Genomic DNA, 17,984 nt, shown 5'->3' on the forward strand with positions numbered 1-17,984 from the left:
CTGCACTGAATATTATAATTTAGATATCCGTTCTGCCCCCTTCCGAAACGAACATGGTGGCCAATCATTGCCTAAGCCAAAGGAACCTCCAAAAATACCTTCCAGGACACAGTTTTTAAATCCCAAAATTCTACTACCGCCACCATTACCTCCAAGAAAACCTAGTGTGCCTCAAAATTATGCTTTACCTCCCAGAGTCCCCTTGCAAACCAACCCATTTAGGCATCAGCCTTCCCAAAATGCATTCTCATACAATCCATTTTCACAAAACCCCTTCAGGTCACCTCAAACTTCCCAAAGAGTAGAAGCCATGGAAGTTGACCCGAGTCAACAATCGAAATTCGTAAATTATGGTAATCGGCCGCCAATGAATTTAAAAAGGCCAGCTTCTCAACAATATCACCAAAATGTCAAACGACAAGCACATCCGTTAGAAAACGCATACCCTGTTTATGATTATTATGATAATTACGATAATTACAACCAGTATGCTTATCAGTACGATCAATCGTGCTACAACGAGTGCTATCCAGATTATCGGAGCCCATATCCCATGCAGGACTGCTCATATGACGAAGCGCCTCCTGCTGACAGGTTTGAAATAGGAGAAGCCTCTGGTACCGCTCCGCCAAAATAGAATGCTACTGAACAACAAGAACAGCACGCAAATTTTTTAGAATGGCTCCCCCGTTGGTAACCCCAACGATGCCTTACATAAACCTTCAAACAAACATTGGCGAATTCCCCTTTTTAATTGATACAGGGGCAAATATAAACCTAATACATCCAATGCTAGCATACAATTATTCATTAACAAAACCGTATCATTTCACGATACCAGTAGCGCTAATGGGAAATTCAGCGCTAACTCGGCGATTGATATTGAATTTTTAGACCAAAATACATTACCGAGCACAATTTCTACTACACGATTTTCATCCATTTTTCACGGTATAATAGGTACCGGAATATTAAACGTACTCAGCGCAAAGATTGACCTCAAAAATAACACTCTCCAGCTAAGTAAAGACAATGAATTTCTGACTATTCCCTTCTTCAATATTCCCCACACAAATTGTTAGTTCCCTGAAACAAATCCAAGACCATCCAGTTGCCTACCCCAACAATTGGCACTCGAACCACGGGCAAGCAACGTAGACAAAATGTTCAGAACGGCTCATCTTTCAGCCGACGAGAAGGACAAATTATTCGAGGTGATTGAACGGCATCAAGAAATGTTTCATCAGCCCGATGCAAAACTGACTTGCAGTACCGTAATTGAGTGTGCTATAAACACCGCGGATGATATTCCAATCCACCAAAAAGTTTATCCATACCCTGCTGCATATGCAACAGAGGTAAATAAACAAGTGAAAAACTTCTCGATGATGGAATTATAAGGCCATCACGATTCGCTTGGACGTCCCCAGTATGGATTGTTCCAAAGAAATCCGATGCCTCCGGAGAGAAAAATTTCGAATGGTAGTAGACTACCGAAAATTAAATGAAAAAACTTTATCAGACAGGTACCCGATGCCTGAAATAAACCATGTTATTGACCAATTAAAAGGTCAACAATATTTTATCACCCTCGATTTGGCATCTGGTTTTCACCAGATAAAGATGAAAGAGAGTGACATCGAGAAAACTGCTTTCTCGATTAATAATGGCAAATACGAGTTTACTCGTATGCCATTTGGACTCAAGAATGCTCCCGCGATATTTCAACGTGCAATCGATGATATATTAAGGGAACATATTGGGAAAATATGTTACGTCTATATTGATGACGTAATCATATTTGGCAAAACACTCAAAGAAGCACTTAAGAATCTCGAGATAATTTTAAAGGCGCTGAATGATGCTAATCCGAAAATTCAATTGGATAAGTCAGAATTCTTACATAAAGAAATTGAGTTTCTCGGTTACGTCATCACATCTAAGGGTCTTAAACCAAACATAAAAAAATTGAAGCGATAGAGAAGTATCCCGAACCATCAACAATCAAAGAGCTGAGATCATTCTTAGGAATGATGGGCTATTACAGACGGTTCGTAAAGGACTTTGCGAAAATCGCAAAACCCCTTACAAGCCTTCTGAGAGGGAGGGATGTACCTCAAATAAAAAGATCAAATTTAACGAAGTGGAATCAAACTGTTTTAGGAAAATGAAAAGTATTTTATCTTCCTCAGACATTTTAATTTATCCCGACTATAGCAAGCCTTTCATTCTCACAACCGATGCATCTGATTTCGCCATCGGAGCCGTCTTGTCGCAAGGTGAGGCAGGTAAAGATAAGCCTATCCATTTCGCCTCCAGAACTCTCTCGAAATCCGAAGAAGGATTCTCAGTACCAGAAAAGGAGATGTTAACCATATTTTGGGCACTACAAACGTTTAGGAACTATTTATACGGTTCCAAATTCAAAATTCTCACAGATCATCAACCTTTAACTTTTCTCTATCAGCAAAAATACAAATGCAAAGCTTAAGCGTTGGAAGGCATATTTGGAAGAACACGATTATACCATTGAATACAAGCCAGGCAAAAGCAATGTGGTTGCTGATGCTTTGAGTCGAATAGTGTGTTCCATGACTGCTACACAACACTCAGCAGAAAATAGCGATCATTTCTATATCAAATCTACGGAATCCCCTATTAATGTATTTAGACACCAGGTTATTTTGAACAAAGGTCCCGATAAAGTCAATACAGAACACCCCTTTGAAAATTTCACCAGAGTAAATGTTTTTATCAGTGATATTAACGACAATTCTCTATTGCAGGTATTGAAAAACCATTTTGATGTTAATAAGTTAAACGGACTCTTAACAACTGAGGAAATTATGGGTAAATTACAGGAAGTGTATAAAACTCACTTTGGAGATAAAAAGCTGTTAAAAATCCGTCAACTCCAGGATGTCCGAGAAGAGAACGAGCAGTGGGATTTGATACACAAAGAACATTATCGTGCGCACCGCGGCGCAGATGAAAATAAATGGCAGCTTTTGAGGAAGTTTTATTTTCCAAAGCTTTCTCAAAAATTGCATGACTTTATAAAAAATTGCCGAATTTGTCATGAAAATAAATATGATAGAAGCCCTATTCACTTCCCTATCCAAAAAACCCCAATACCTAATCGACCGTTTCAAATAGCTCACATCGACATTCTTTTTATAGACAATCTTCAGTACTTAACTTATGTCGATAAATTCTCAAAGTATGCTCAAGCTCGTTTAATTGAATCGAGAGCCGCTGTAGACCTTATTCCGGCTGTAAAGGAAGTGTTATCAAAATTTAGGTTCCCTGAAACCTTGGTCATGGACCAGGAAAAGTCATTCATGACGGGTGAGCTAGTAAATTTTTATAACACCAACAAAATCGAAGCGAGATGAATGGGATCGTAGAACGCTTCCATTCGACTTTACTAGAAATTTATCGAATAAGCAAAGCTGAGAATCCAAATCAAACCCTACAAGAAATCATGGACATTTCAATAATAAAGTACAACAACACCATTCACTCCACCACGAAACATACCCCATACGAAGTAGTCATTCCCAGCTCTCAAAGCTCGACAATATGTGAAACTGTTTATAGAAATTTGCTGGCGACACAGACTAAAGACCTGAAACGTCACAATCAAAAGACAAAACATACAGAAATTGAAGCAGGAATTGACGCATACGAAAAGACAAGACGTAGAGTAAAAACGACCCCACGATATAAAAAGATTAAAATAGCTAAGGTCAATAAAAGCACAATAAAAACAGATGACGGTAGACGTGTCCACAAAAACGACATAAAAATCAGACAAATTTGACTGACAAACTCCAACCTTTTCAGAATCTCCACCCTACTGACAGAAGCATGGACGTTACCCCTACAACGACTGGAACAACCTATTTTCGTCTTCGACCACGGAATGAGCAGATTAAAATATTCATCGTATCGTTACATCCACCACTTCAGCATAGAGTCATTAAGAACACATGTCGTAGATCTCAGGAATAGATTTGATGAAATAGATAAAACCAATTTTCGGAAATAATACTACAAAAATTCGATGAAATTAATAAGTCTTTGGAAAGTATAATCCCTATTAGAAGGCAAAAGAAGATGGGATGCTGTAGGAACTGTTTGGAAATTTATTGCTGGGTCACCTGATGCAAATGATTTAAAATTGATTAACAATAGCATTAACAATCTCATCTACAATAATAACAAGCAAGTCAAAATTAACAGAGAAATGACTCTTCAGCTAAAGGAATCCGTTTTCAAGACTAAAGAAGCTATTCAGTTATTCAAGAACAAATCTTCAGAGCTATATTCAATAAACATTCTCTTTAACCTTAAAGATTTAAACGAGAAAATTGGAGATATAATAGATACGATAATGTTAGCTAAATTAGGGATTTTAAATGGGAAAATATTAACTAAAAATGAGAAGGAAATGTTTAGGAAAGATTTCGAGAGGAAAATGTAACTGTCCATTCGTCAGCCGAAGTTGTCACCTATGCCACTACTTCAATAGCCACCAACAACCAGGAGATCATACTGTTCATCAAATTGCCGAAATTGGATCCTCGAGTTTTTCATAAGATCCTTGTTTGCCCAACCTTCCACAATCGACAACAAATACACACGGCCAAGAAATATTTCTTAATCCACCCATCTGAAAAATTTACAGTCCACACGCTAGAACCAACAATTTACAATTTGGAAGATACTGAAGTAGCCGATTCCTCATGTATACCCAATCTCTTGGACGGAAAACAGCTGTCTGCAACTATACATCAAACCCTATCCAACAAGAAGTCATTTCAATTGACACACACCATATACTTGTCAACACCGCCAAAAACTTCACCTTTTCATCCGATTGCAGCGGTTCTGAGAGGATCCTCTCCGGATCGTATTTAATCCAGTACGAGAATTGCACCATACAGATCAATGGTGTCCCGTACACAAGTAAAACCAGAAACATTGCCGGAAAACCGATATATCTCCCTTTGGACGGGATAACCATCTCTAAAAACGGAGACGTTTTGAACCTCAGCATGGAACATCTCCACAAACTCCAGTCAGAAACCCGAAAGGAGTTGGATCTACTTCGCTTGGAAACCAAAAGCTTACATTTTCCACATTGGCCACTGTTTGGAGGAATTGCAATCCTCCCCATCATAATCGGTATTGCTATTTTCTTCAGTATTTTCTTCCATAGGACTACCAAGATCAAGCTGCAGACGGTACCAAGCAACAAGGAACATCATGGAGCAAAGGAGCCTAGGCAGGGCTTGGAAAATTTCAAAACCTTTTCCATAGTGGATACCATGAACCAGGAGGTTCATCTCTAAGGAAGGTCGAGTTAACGCCCGGCCACCCGGACTTAGCACATTCCATCGATGGCACCACCGACGTCAGCGATTTGGGTGCCCTCGGCAACGGCGACGGCACGGAGCTCGGTCAGCAGTATCATCGATCACATTATTAGGTTAGGTGGTAGGTTACATTAAGACAATAAATCAGTTTAAGTTTAGTAGTCCATCGACTTGGGTCTTTTTTAAAAAGAAATCCCAAACGCGAGAACGCGAACTCGCGCAGTATCTCGAGGCAGCCTTGCCGGAAGAGGGTGAGCTCGATGGGGCCCCTCTTGAGTCAAAGCAGCCATTAATGACGCAGCGGAGAACAACGTTGGGTATGTGGGACGACGTCGACGGAACGATTGGTTCGACGAAGAGTGCAGACAGATTCTGGAGGAGAAGGACGCAGCGCGGGCAGAACGTGGAACGTTATAGACGGAAGCTGAGACAGCAGACCCGTCTTTTCAGAAGAAGAAAAGCCACCTGGAAGAAGCGGAGTACGAGGAGATGGAACAGCTGTGCCGTTCTCAAGAAACACGCAAGTTCTATCAGAAGCTCAACGCATCCCGCAAAGGCTTCGTGCCGCGAGCCAAAATGTTCCGGGATAAGGATGGGAGCATCTTGACGGACGAACGTGTGGTGATCGAAAGGTGGAAGCAGCACTACAAGGAACATTTGAATGGTGCTGAGAGTACAGGCAGCGAAAGTCAAGGCAGCGGAGGAGATGACTACGTCAGTTCAGAGGACGATGGAAGCCAACCAGCCTCCACCTTCAGGAAAGTTAAGGACGCCATTCAACAGCTAAAGACCAATAAAGCAGCTGGAAAGGATGGTATCGGAGCTGAGCTCAGGAAGATGGGCCCGGAAAAGCTAGCCACTTGCCTGCACAAACTGATAGTCAGAATCTGGGAAACTGAACAGCTACCGGAGGAGTGGAAGGAAGGGGTTATATGCCCCATCTAAAAGAAAGGCGACAAGCTGGAGTGTGAGAACTTTCGAGCGATCGCCATCCTTAATGCCACTTACAAAGTGATATCCCAGATCATCTTTCGACGTCTGTCACCATTAAGTCATGAGTTTGTGGAAAGTTATCAAGCCGGCTTCGTTGACGGGCCGCTCGACAACGGACCAGATCTTTACTGTACGGCAAATCCTTCAAAAATGCCGTGAATACCATCTGTTCGTTGATTTCAAGGCGGCATACGACAGTATAGACCGCGTAGAGCTATGGAAAATTATGGACGAGAACAGCTTCATAGCTTCCCTGGGAAGCTTACAAGACTGATCAAAGCAACGGTGGATGGTGTGCAATACTGTGTGAAGATTTCGGGCGAACACTCCAGTTCGTTCGAATCGCGCCGGGGACTAATACAAGGTGATGGACTTTCGTGCCTGTTGTTCAACATTGCGCTAGAAGGTGTCATGCGGAGAGCCGGGTGTAACAGCCGGGGTACGATTTTCAACAGATCCAGTCAATTTATTTGTTTCGCGGATGACATGGACATTGTCGGCCGAACATTTGCCAAGGTGGCAGAACTGTACACCCGCCTGAAACGTGAAGCAACAAAAATTGAACTGGTGGTGAATGCGTCAAAGACAAAGTACATGCTTGTGGGCGGAACCGACAGGGCCCGCCTGGGAAGCAGTGTTACGATAGACGGGGATGCCTTCGAGGTGGTCGAAGAATTCGTCTACCTCGGATCCTTGCTAACGACTGATAACAATGTTAGTCGTGAAATACGAAGGCACATCATCTGTGGAAGTCGGGCCTACTACGGGCTCCAGAAGAAACTGCGGTCAGAAAAGATTCGCCACCGCACCAAATGTGTCATGTACAAGACGCTAATAAGACCGGTTGTCATCTTTGGCGGTGTGCAGGAAGACGGTGTGTGGCGGTGAAGAATGAACCACAAGCTCGCCCTGCTCTATGGCGAACCCAGTATCCAGAAGGTAGCTAAAGCCGGAAGGGTACGATGGGCAGGACATGTTGCAAGAATGCCGTACAGCAACCCTGCAAAGATGGCGTTCGCTTCGAATCCGGCAGGTACGAGACAAACTGGAGCGCAGCGAGCGAGATGGGCAGACCAGGTGCAGAACGACTTGGCGAGCGTGGGGCGTATTCGAGGATGGAGAGATGCGGCCTCGAACCGTGTATTGTGGCTTCAAATTGTTGATTTAGTGTTATCTGTTTAGATGTAGGTAGACTAAATAATAAAAAAAATCTAATGGATTGCACTGAAGTAAAAATTTGAATATTGGCGTTAAACTGTCTTGGATTTCCTCAGAAAATTCTATGTTTCGAACTACAAAATCTTGGAAAACTTTTCAATATTCTCACTTGAAATTCTTCGAAGATTCCACGGAAAAATCTTTGAAAATTCTACAGAAACTTTTTTGGAAATTGTACGACGGAAAATTCTTTGGAATTTTCCAAAGGAACTTTCTTTGAATCTCCACGGAATCTCCTTTCGCAATTTCCACAAAAAATACTGAAAAAGCCCGCGGAAAATTCTAGGAATTTCCACGAGATATTCTTTGGATATCCACGAGAACTCTTCGGAATGTCCGTGGAAAATTCTTCATAATGGAACTTTAGAAGAAAAATGTTCAAAAATTTCAAACAGCGGCGCGTCGATGTAAAAATATCGGCAGTGGCACACACCTCTAGGAGGAATCGAATCTACCTGAAGTGCCATTAGTTGATTTCATGATCTGGTTTCAGCAGCCTTAGATGAAGGATTCAGTTTGATTTTGTATAAAATCAACGAATTTTTAAAATTGATTTGAAACTGTGAAATTTCGGTTTACGTCGTTTGTGCACAGCCCCCCACATGGATTATCAAATATTTTGATACGATATACACCTTCGGTTTTGGATTTACTATTACTTATTCATTCAAGTGAATTAAAATTTGCAATTTTTTGTTTTTCTACGTTTTGAAAATCAACTTAAAATATTCAATTTATTGACATGTGAATAGCAGTTGAATGAAGTTTCTCTCTCTCATTCGTTTAAATAGGTCATTAGTTCATATTTTACTGATTCAACGTATGTAGGATTGGGATGTGAAATGATTGATCCTACACTTTATCATTCAAATAGCATGGAAACAACGATAAGTAGAATTTGAAGCCATGATTCCGAGGGATACGAACGATAATGACAGCGTTGCTGATAGTAGTACAGGCAGAAGTACAAGGACGACAAATAGCGGCACAGGATCACCAGCTGGTGGTGATGGATTGCGAGTAGGAGGTTTTGATCGTGTCTTAGGAAACCCTGTAAATCTTACAAGAAGCTGCACGGACGTGAAAATTATGCATCGAGGGCATTCGCAATGAAGATGACGCTGATAAAAGAAGGTTCCTGGCGAGCTGTGAAACCGATAGAAGGTCAAGAGGTTGATCCAGAAATCAGTGATCGAGCGTTGGCAGCCATTTACCTAAGTTTGGAGAAGAACAATTATAGCCTGGTGAAGAACGAAGAAACCACAAAAGAATCATGGGAAAATCTTCAGAGGGCGTTCCAGGACAATGGACTGATTCGCCGATGTGGATTGTTGGATAAACTTACTTCTGTGAAATTAGAAGAACATGGCTCCGTCGTAGAATACGTAGATGTATTAGTTACAACGGCACAAAACTTGAGTTAGATTGGATTTGAAGTAAATTATCAGTGTTTGGCATCGCTGTTACTGCACGCAAAAAAAAAGCGTTCATGAATTCGTGAACTAACGAGTTCATGGTGTATTTTTTCGGGAACAAAAGTCACGGATTCGGGAATACAGTCACGTTTTCTGGAACGTTCTGGAAAACGTGACTGGTGTTCCCGAATCCATGAATTAAATCACGGTGTATTTTTTGTTAGTTCACGAATTCGGGAACGCTTTTTTTGCGTGTGAAAGGATTGCCGGAGTATTATAACCCGATGATTATGGGTCTGCAAGCTTCGGCCATTGAACTAATTGCTGATACTGTCAAGGCGAAATTTCTTCCAGACGTAAAGTGGCCATTGAAATAGTATGGGAAGGAAGGAGCATTATATACCAAGCAGAACAAAGACAATTGAAGAGTGAGAAGGAAAATGGAAACTCCTTCAACTGTAGAAAACCAGGTCATTACGCAGTGAACTATCCACAAAAGCAGCAAACGAAACACAAGGGGAAGGCTCTGTGAGCAATGTTGCCTGTGGGCAGAGGAAAATAAGAAGAATGGTACTTCGAATCGGCTGCAAGTAGATATATGACCAGAATGAAGAAAGTTTCAAGAAACAAGAGCGTATTGTGAACTCTATAGACACCGCAAACAACCAGTCCATCAAATCAGTCGCGTAAGGGCTCATCGAACTGGATATCGAAGAAGGAAGTATCGAAGTTCCGGACGTGTTATTACTGCTTCCTGACCTAGTAATTTATTTATTATCAATTGCAAAATTTGAAAGTAAGGGATGAAAGTAGTTTTCACGGCGACAAAATGCGAAGTTTTGGATAATGAAAATGGCATCATTGCATCAGGAGCAGAGGAAGACGGTTTGTATAGATTGAACCTCAAGAAGGCGGAGCAGTCTTTCCTGACAGTGGACAGTGGACAGTGGCACAAGCGATTAGGACATCTAAATCAGCAAAGCATGATAAAACTGTTATCAATGGCTGAGAGCATAAGTTTGAAGAAGGAAGCTATTCCAGATTGTGCTGCTACTATTATGCACGAGACACCTTCCATACTAGCACTACAAGAGCGGAAGGTTTACTGGACATGGTGCACTCGGATGTATGCGGTCCTATTGAGGTTCCATCACTGGGAAAAAGCCGATTCTTTGTCACCTTCATCGATGATGCAAGCAGGAGAGTATTTGTGTACTGTGTGGAGTCTATAAACATCAAATGGCTGAAGTGTATGAGCAGTTCGAATCGCGAGTAGAAAGACAATCGAACAGAAAGCTGAAAGTTCTTCGCAATGATAATGGAACCGAATATGTTAATTCAGGAATGCAGAGGAGCATGCAGCAGCCTGGTGGCGTCATACATCAAACTAGTTGTCCATACACCCCAGAGCAAAATGGTGTTGCCGAGCGTATGAACCGCTTGCTACAGTGTTGACCCGATTTTGTCACTCCCCGATTTTGTCTACCCCCGATTTTATCACGTTTTCGACCCGATTTTATCACGTCCCGATTTTGTCACGTTTTCGACCCGATTTTGTCACCCCAAAAATTTTTGTCATTCTTTTTATTTTCGTAAATAATATCAAAAACAGCACACTTAAATTTTTTCACCGATCTCGGCTGTGCAAATCTCGGTTAAAGTTGAATAGCTGAGATATCGTCTGAAATGACGTATAATTACAGCGGCACTCTTGAGTGCCGCAATAAGCAAATTACTTTTCCAGCTGAGACATCAGCTAAAAGTCACGAACCGAGCGCTCGGCTGTGCGGATCTCGGTAAAAGAATCAAAAAATGCCGAGCTGAACTGAGTGTGAGCATTGATTTTCATGAAATAACTTTCACCGCCTGTAGTTTATTACGAAAGACTTCTGAGTACCTGGGAAATATTCTGTAAGCAATTTCAACAAGAAATAACGGGTACTGTTCACGCATTTGGCCTTTCCAAGGCATAAAATGATTCATACTTGTGGAATGAATTAAAAAAAATGAAAATATTTTTTTTCCAATTTTGTCACATACCCTGTTTTATCACCCCAAAATTCACCAGGGGGGTGATAAAATCGGGATATTACTGTAGTTGAAAAGGCGAGATGTATGTTACAAGATTCTCAATTACTAAAGAAATATTGGGCAGAAGCTATATCCACAGCAGCATACCTGGTAAATCGTAGTCCGTCAAGGTCACTTAATGGTCCAAACGGAAACCGGATATACAACATTTGAAGGTGTTTGGATCTCGTGCTATGTGCTATGATGCTACGTCTTGCGAAGGTATTTTTGTCGGCTATGCACACAATTCAAAAGGATTTCGTATTTATAACCCTGATTCTGACAACGAAACAATCAGCAGAGATGTAGCAATTTTAAATAAAGGTCAACCGCCAAAATTTGAGAAGATAGGACCTCAAGAATCTGTAGAGTTCATGGAGCTTTTTGCTTGGATAGAAACGGATGAAAACAATACCCAAAATGAAATTTCGTCTGTGGCTCTAATTGGAGAAGTTTATCAGTTTATTATTATGGAGATCCAAGTTTATCAGAATGTTCTGCAAATAGTGTCGCACCTGAACATGCGCTCCCACCGCAACTTACAAGACCAGTTGATGAGCAACAAGGGTTGAGGCGCAGTGGTCGGGAGCGCTTATTTCCTGGCAAGTATTCCGATTTCGTTTGCTTAAGTTCAACTTCTGTACATAATATCCCTGAACAGTTTGGCAATGATAACTACGATGATCTGGGGCTGATGATCCGACGACTTATGCTGAGGCACTAGAGCGAGCAGATCATCATCTCTGGACTGAGGCGATACAAGAGGAAATGCGTGCGTTACACGAAAATGAAACCTGGATTTTGACAAATTTACCACGAGGCAGGAAGCCAATCCGCAATAAATAAACGGCCCTCCTTAGCCGTGCGGTAAGACGCGCGGCTACAAAGCAAGACCATGCTGAGGGTGGCTGGGATCGATTCCCGGTGCCGGTCCAGGCAATTTTCGGATTGGAAATTGTCTCGACTTCCCTGGGCATAAAAGTATCATCGTGTTAGCCTCATGAAATACGAATGCAAAAATGATAACTTAGCTTAGAAACCTCGCAGTTGATAACTGTGGAAGTGCTTAATGAACACTAAGCTGCGAGGCGGCTCTGTCGCAGTGTGGGGATGTAATGACAATAAGAAGTAGAAGATGGCACGCAAAGGCAATTCGAATCCCCGGAAAAAGCACGTATCTTTTCGCCATAACTTTGTGAAGGACGTAGTAGAGAAGGGTAACATCAATGAACATCCGGCTAATGGATTCACAAAAGCTTTTTCGAAGCAGAAGCACATCCAGTTTATAAAGTTATGGGATCGCCCATTTACCCACTTACCCCACTGTACCTGACTGTGATTTCTAACACCAATCCGTTAGTGGCCTGTTTCTTAATCCGGTCAAGTGAGCTTTCGGGTCGGGGTGGGAAACATTCTCGAATTTTGGGCATAGTATATTACTTGTGCTTGTCACACGAAATACATATCCATGCGATAGAATGGAAGGCATTAAAAAGTAACAATTAATAACTGCAGAAATGCTAATAGAACATTAAGTTGGAAAGCAGCCTATGTTCCAGTTGGCATTTAAAGCCTTAAAGCAACACAAGGCCTGAAGCAAGTTAGTAGGGAATAGAATCAGAAACTGAACGCATAATTGAAAGATTTTGAAGAGATCCACTTATTATTGTGCCGTAGATTTAATACACAGGATTTTGTTTTTACATGATTTTTTTTCGCTCGTATTTTTGATCGTGTGACTTCAATTTACCACCAAACTCTTCGCAACATGTTTCAAAAAATCCAAAATAAATCGAAGAAAAATCACATGATAATTAGGGTAAGACACCCAGAAATCGCCCTCCCCCCAGTTTTCGCCCACCTATTTTAAAATCTTCATTTCTCGTAAACTAGTTGTTGAAAACAGTACCAGTTAAAGTTTTTCCATACAAGCATCAGTAAATTATGAAAAAAACCTGAACTTTAACTGTTTCCCAACTAGTTTTCGAGAAATGAAGGTTTTAAAATAGGTGGGCGAAAACTGGGGGGAGGGCGATTTCTGGGTGTCTTACCCTAATATGCGTTATACATTTAGGATGAGTGGAAAATTGAGATAATGTAAATCGCGTAATAACAAAATCCAGTGTATTGTAAATGGCATAGAACATTGAGCTAAACTACACGAAAAAACCGAAGAAAGAACGAACAGAGCTATGTGGATTTGGAAAATGACTACTCGTCGATCAATCTTTGGCTAAGTCTTCAAGAAGACTGGGGGAGTAGAACTGTACTAGGATACAAGCTACTGTAGTAGCGACTCCAGGCTGATTGTGTGGCTCCAATCGCTACTCAAAAAGCTATGTGGTAGCGTGGAATTCGAAAGGAACTACATGGAGAAACTCAAACTGTTCAGATTCGTTTCGACAATTTCTGTACGGTACACATGACAAAATAATTCATTATTGTTCTTTATCTTTTTGAAAGTTCGGAGTCGCATTTTGTTTGTTTGTTTGAGTTTGACGAAGTCACCGTGAATTTTCATAAATTTGTTTTCAATGATCAAATTTACAGATTTTTTTTGTAGGAAAAAATCCATTTCGAGATTTTGTAGAAGAACCATTTTCACTGATATGCAAAATCAGATGTCTATTAAATCTCAAATATGCTAGGAAACAGTTAAACGGATTTTTTAGAAATCCAATACACAAGATTCTGTTTTTACACGTTTTTTCTTTGTTCGTATTTTTGATCGTGTGACTTCAACTTACCACCTAAATCTTTGCAATATGTTTTGCAATATGAATGAATCAAAGAAAAATCACATGATAATTAATATGCGTAAACACTCAGGATGAGTGCAAAATTGAGCAAATGAAAATCGTGTAAAAACAGAATCTAGTGTATTTAAAAGATTGCAAAAACAAAAACTATAACTGTCTTTATCTACACTACCTAAATAGAAATGTATTAAGCAACATATTTTGGGGTTCTTAAATATTAGTTTTCCAAGGTCATATTGACGCACGAAGGTTGGTCATTTTCAATACATTTTCCGAGATTACCTGAACCATACCGAATAACATATCCAATCAATCAGCTGTCATGGATTTTTTTTGTATACAACCTATTTAAAATCATTTTGAAAAGTTTTAACATGTTCTTATAATTTCAAAAACTGAATCAAACTAAACCAAGCTCAAAAAGTACATACTGGTTACATTAGCTAAGAGAATATCCACAAAGGATCGCTTTCTGCAATCTCAAATGCTTGGACACTCCTTAAACATCCGAACATCGGATGCATTCGAACAAGAGGAAAGAAACAATAATCACAGTGCCAAACATTTCGATCGCACGCACGAGACACCGACTCATCGCTTAAAAATGCACTACCCTCCCCACCGAATCCGAACCCCCCAGACGCCGTGCTATTTGCCCATGTTTGGTGCCATGGATTCAGCTCTGTTTTCGTCTCTTTTCATAAAATAAAGTGAAGTCCGAACCGTTCGAAAGTAGGCAAAACTGTTACACAATAAGTGATAATAAGGGCGAGACGAGACCATTTCTGCAACATCTTCATCAGATCACAACTTTTTCACATAGGAAAGCCCCTCGCAACAATGGCCATCACTGCATTTTTTGACAATAATAAATTTTCAACAATGTCCTTTTAAAGGCACAATATGAGCACAAATACACTCACGCAAACCGCGGAAAAAATGTCTTCCGTTCTCGGGCTGAGGCCAGCTTTTCGGCATGCCGCACACGCTTACCTTTTTTTCCTTGATTTAATTTCGCTTTTCCATTTCAGAGTAGTCTGCGGTTTTCAATCGCACAAAATTCGCACAATTCCCATCATCCTTGGATGCCGAAAATGTGTACCTTTTTCGTCGCAAGGACTGGCCGCGACTTTGACGCCAGCACAGAACGAGTCTTCTGATGCACTCCGATCGAACAATCCCACTGCTCCGTTCTTTGGCAGGAAGCACTATTTGTAAACCGTACTTCCCGATCTATTTGAACTTCCTATTCTTCGGGAGATGAGCTCCGAATAAGCACCGCGCGGACCGAAAATCCACCAAACTGAAAAAATCGCTTCTTTTTCACAGAAAAATTGGCTCGCGATTTCGTCTGTCTTCTCTGCTGCTGCTGCTGCTGCTGCATAGAATTCCTCTTATTATTTTTCTGGCTGCGTACGTTCACTTCAAAACTTCAACAAACACGCTAAAAATCATTTCGAGCATAGTTTTCCATAACGGCTTATCAAACAATTATTAGCCCTGTCCAATGAGAACTCGAACACTCCAAATTACCCAAACGTTGTTTAAACCTGAATTTCACGTGCACGTACCATACGTGAACCATAATTGAACCATATCTCAGATCATTTCTGACGATAAATAACATTACTCCTACTATTCCGATTGCTGTTTAAAACTATCGAGGGGCGAATCACTTTGAATTTTGACTGAATCCAAAATACGTATTGATAAAAATTGTGCCAAAAATGTGCCATTTCAAGCATAATTTTTCATAACGACGTATGTAACAATTATGAGGATTCAAGAAATCCTTTGCAGAAAGTTGGCAAAACTTTTTCTAAATCTGTTTTAAAACTAAATCTTTTTTCGATACTTTTTTCCGCTGGCATGCGTCATTAAATACATGACACGTAATAAGCGTGCTTCACATCAAATCTCAGTTCATTCAAATTCACTGTGAAAAACGATAAAATTATACATACACCGGTATGCTGCACGCACGTCGGTGTACATTGGTCGGTTTTCCATAGTGCACGATTGACGCAACTACAGTTTTGTTTTGTTTGGCTTTTTTGTAACATAGGTCGCTCTTAGTTCCCATATGTTAAAGCGACGTATGTAACAGTGAGACTTCAAAAATAGATTTTTTTATATACGTCGATTCGTAAAAAGATTGAATTAAAGAATTTTAAGATCTGAAATCAGTAAAATCGATGCGTATTATATAAAGCCGCGTGTGATTGTCACGTTGTAATCAAAACCTCGTTTTGTTTACTTTTGTTACATACGTCGTTATGAAAAATTATGCTTGATTTAATCTACACTGTAAACCTGACAATACTCTTTAAAGAGTAAAAATCACCCCTTTTTTGGCAAGGTATGAACTATAGATAGTAGAATCTATAGATGAGCGAATGCACGGCTGAGTCGATTTTTTTGCCCGTGCACACGCGCATATGACGTCACAGCCCTTAACGTTTCCATTGAAATCGTGACGTCATGCTCGTTTGGAGACACGTTTGACAGTTCGTTTGGAGACAGAGGATTTATCTTCGCTCATCTATATATTCCACTATCTATAGTATGAACCTGTCAAAATAGTGGGTAATTTATTTTTTCATATAATGCGTATTTTATGCCCATTTAGAAGCTCCGAGTTTTTACTCATTAATGAGTGAAAAACAAGTTGAACAAAATTTAATGATTGTTGCTCCTGTTTGTTGGGAATAATTTTAGTGTGCAACCGTCACCCCTCGTATTCGAGACAACATTTATGTTGAGGCATAATGGACACACTATGATTGTGTTATCGAATGTTATTGTTTATATTTTTTATGTTGAATAAATTGTATTCGTTCGTGAGCAGTCCAAGTAACTGGTTGAGTTTTACTTTCGTCAGTCGTTCACGTTTTGTTTTCTCGTTCCGCTGTACTTTTGTTTCCACTGTTGTGCGCTCCCAACAGGTTATTGGCCCAGGTATGGACGAGAAAATAAAAATCGCCGCGTTCGACGGGTCCGGCTTCCACAACTGGAAGTTCCGGATGGAAACCGTTCTCGACACGTACGATCTTCTGGATTGCCTCCACCGGGAGATGAGTGAGATCGACGAGTTGAAAGTGGTGGCGGACGATTCGGCAAGTATAAAGTCGGAGAAGAAAAAGAAAATGGTGGAACGGAAAGCCGCAGAGAAAAGGTGTAAAGCTGTGATAATTCAGGCGATTGCTGACAGCCAGCTTGAATTAGTGAAAGACTGTGCGACCCCGAAACAAATTTGGGACACGCTGAAGGCGGTGTTCGAACGTCGTGGTGTTGCCGGACAGTTGTTTATTCGGAAACAGCTCCTCACATTGAAGTATGTGGAGGAAGTTGATGATAGTTTACCGGAGCACTTGCTAAAGTTCGATCGTTTGATTCGGGAGTTAAAAGAAAGTGGTGCGGCTGTTGAAGACTCCGACGCGATTTGTCATTTGCTGTTGACGTTACCACCGTCGTTTGATTCGGTAGTTACCGCGATCGAGACACTTCCTACCGGTGTAACGATGCCATTTGTGAAGAAACGTTTACTGGATGTAGATCTAAAGCGAAGAAATCTGCTGGCCCCTGGAGGCGACGATGAGGGTGTTGCCATGTTCAGTAGACAGAGCTGGAGGAAGTTCAAGTGTTTTCGGTGCGGTAGAGTTGGGCACAGGCAAGCCAATTGTCGTGTGAATGCGTCAGAATCGGATCCGAGTGAGTACAGAGTAGTGAGAAGCCGAAGACAAAAAGCAGACATAGTGGTTGAAGAAAACCGTACTTCGGATAGCGCGGAGATTGTATTCATGGCTTCCAAAGAAGAAGACGGAGAGGAAGACATGACGAGGATGCAGTGGTTCCTAGACTCTGGAGCGACGGACCATATGGTGAACAATTGCAGTTACTTTCGTACGAAACGACGACTAAAGCGGCCTGTGGAAGTTGTAGTAGCGAGCGGTGAAAAATTGTTGGCGGAATACTGTGGCGATGTAGTAGTGCACTCAACGGATGGAAAAACGAAGAATTGTGAAATCAAGAATGTGCTGTACGTACCCGGCCTTAGCTGCAATTTATTCTCTGTGAATCGTGTTGCACGAGCCGGTATGAACGTTTGCTTTTTCGATAATAAAGCGGAAATCATGAAACGTGGTTCA

The 17,984-nt window shown here is 41.0% G+C and overlaps 1 protein-coding gene across 2 annotated transcripts in view; it reads right to left on the reverse strand.

The window, feature by feature from the left end:
- LOC134220063 (poly(A) RNA polymerase gld-2 homolog B-like) overlaps nucleotides 1-15,230 on the reverse strand; it is a 40,367-nt gene extending 25,137 nt beyond the window's left edge. Inside the window, exon 1 of one of the 2 annotated variants that reach the window (XM_062699014.1) lies at nucleotides 14,939-15,230. The gene's annotated coding sequence lies outside the window, so the exon portion shown is untranslated. Of the gene's footprint in view, nucleotides 1-14,829 lie in introns of both variants that reach the window. The other variant, XM_062699013.1, reaches the window with a different exon arrangement.
- Nucleotides 15,231-17,984: the final 2,754 nt, after the last annotated feature.

Source organism: Armigeres subalbatus, chromosome 3, assembly GCF_024139115.2.
Source record: "Armigeres subalbatus isolate Guangzhou_Male chromosome 3, GZ_Asu_2, whole genome shotgun sequence".
Lineage (NCBI taxonomy): Eukaryota > Metazoa > Arthropoda > Insecta > Diptera > Culicidae > Armigeres > Armigeres subalbatus.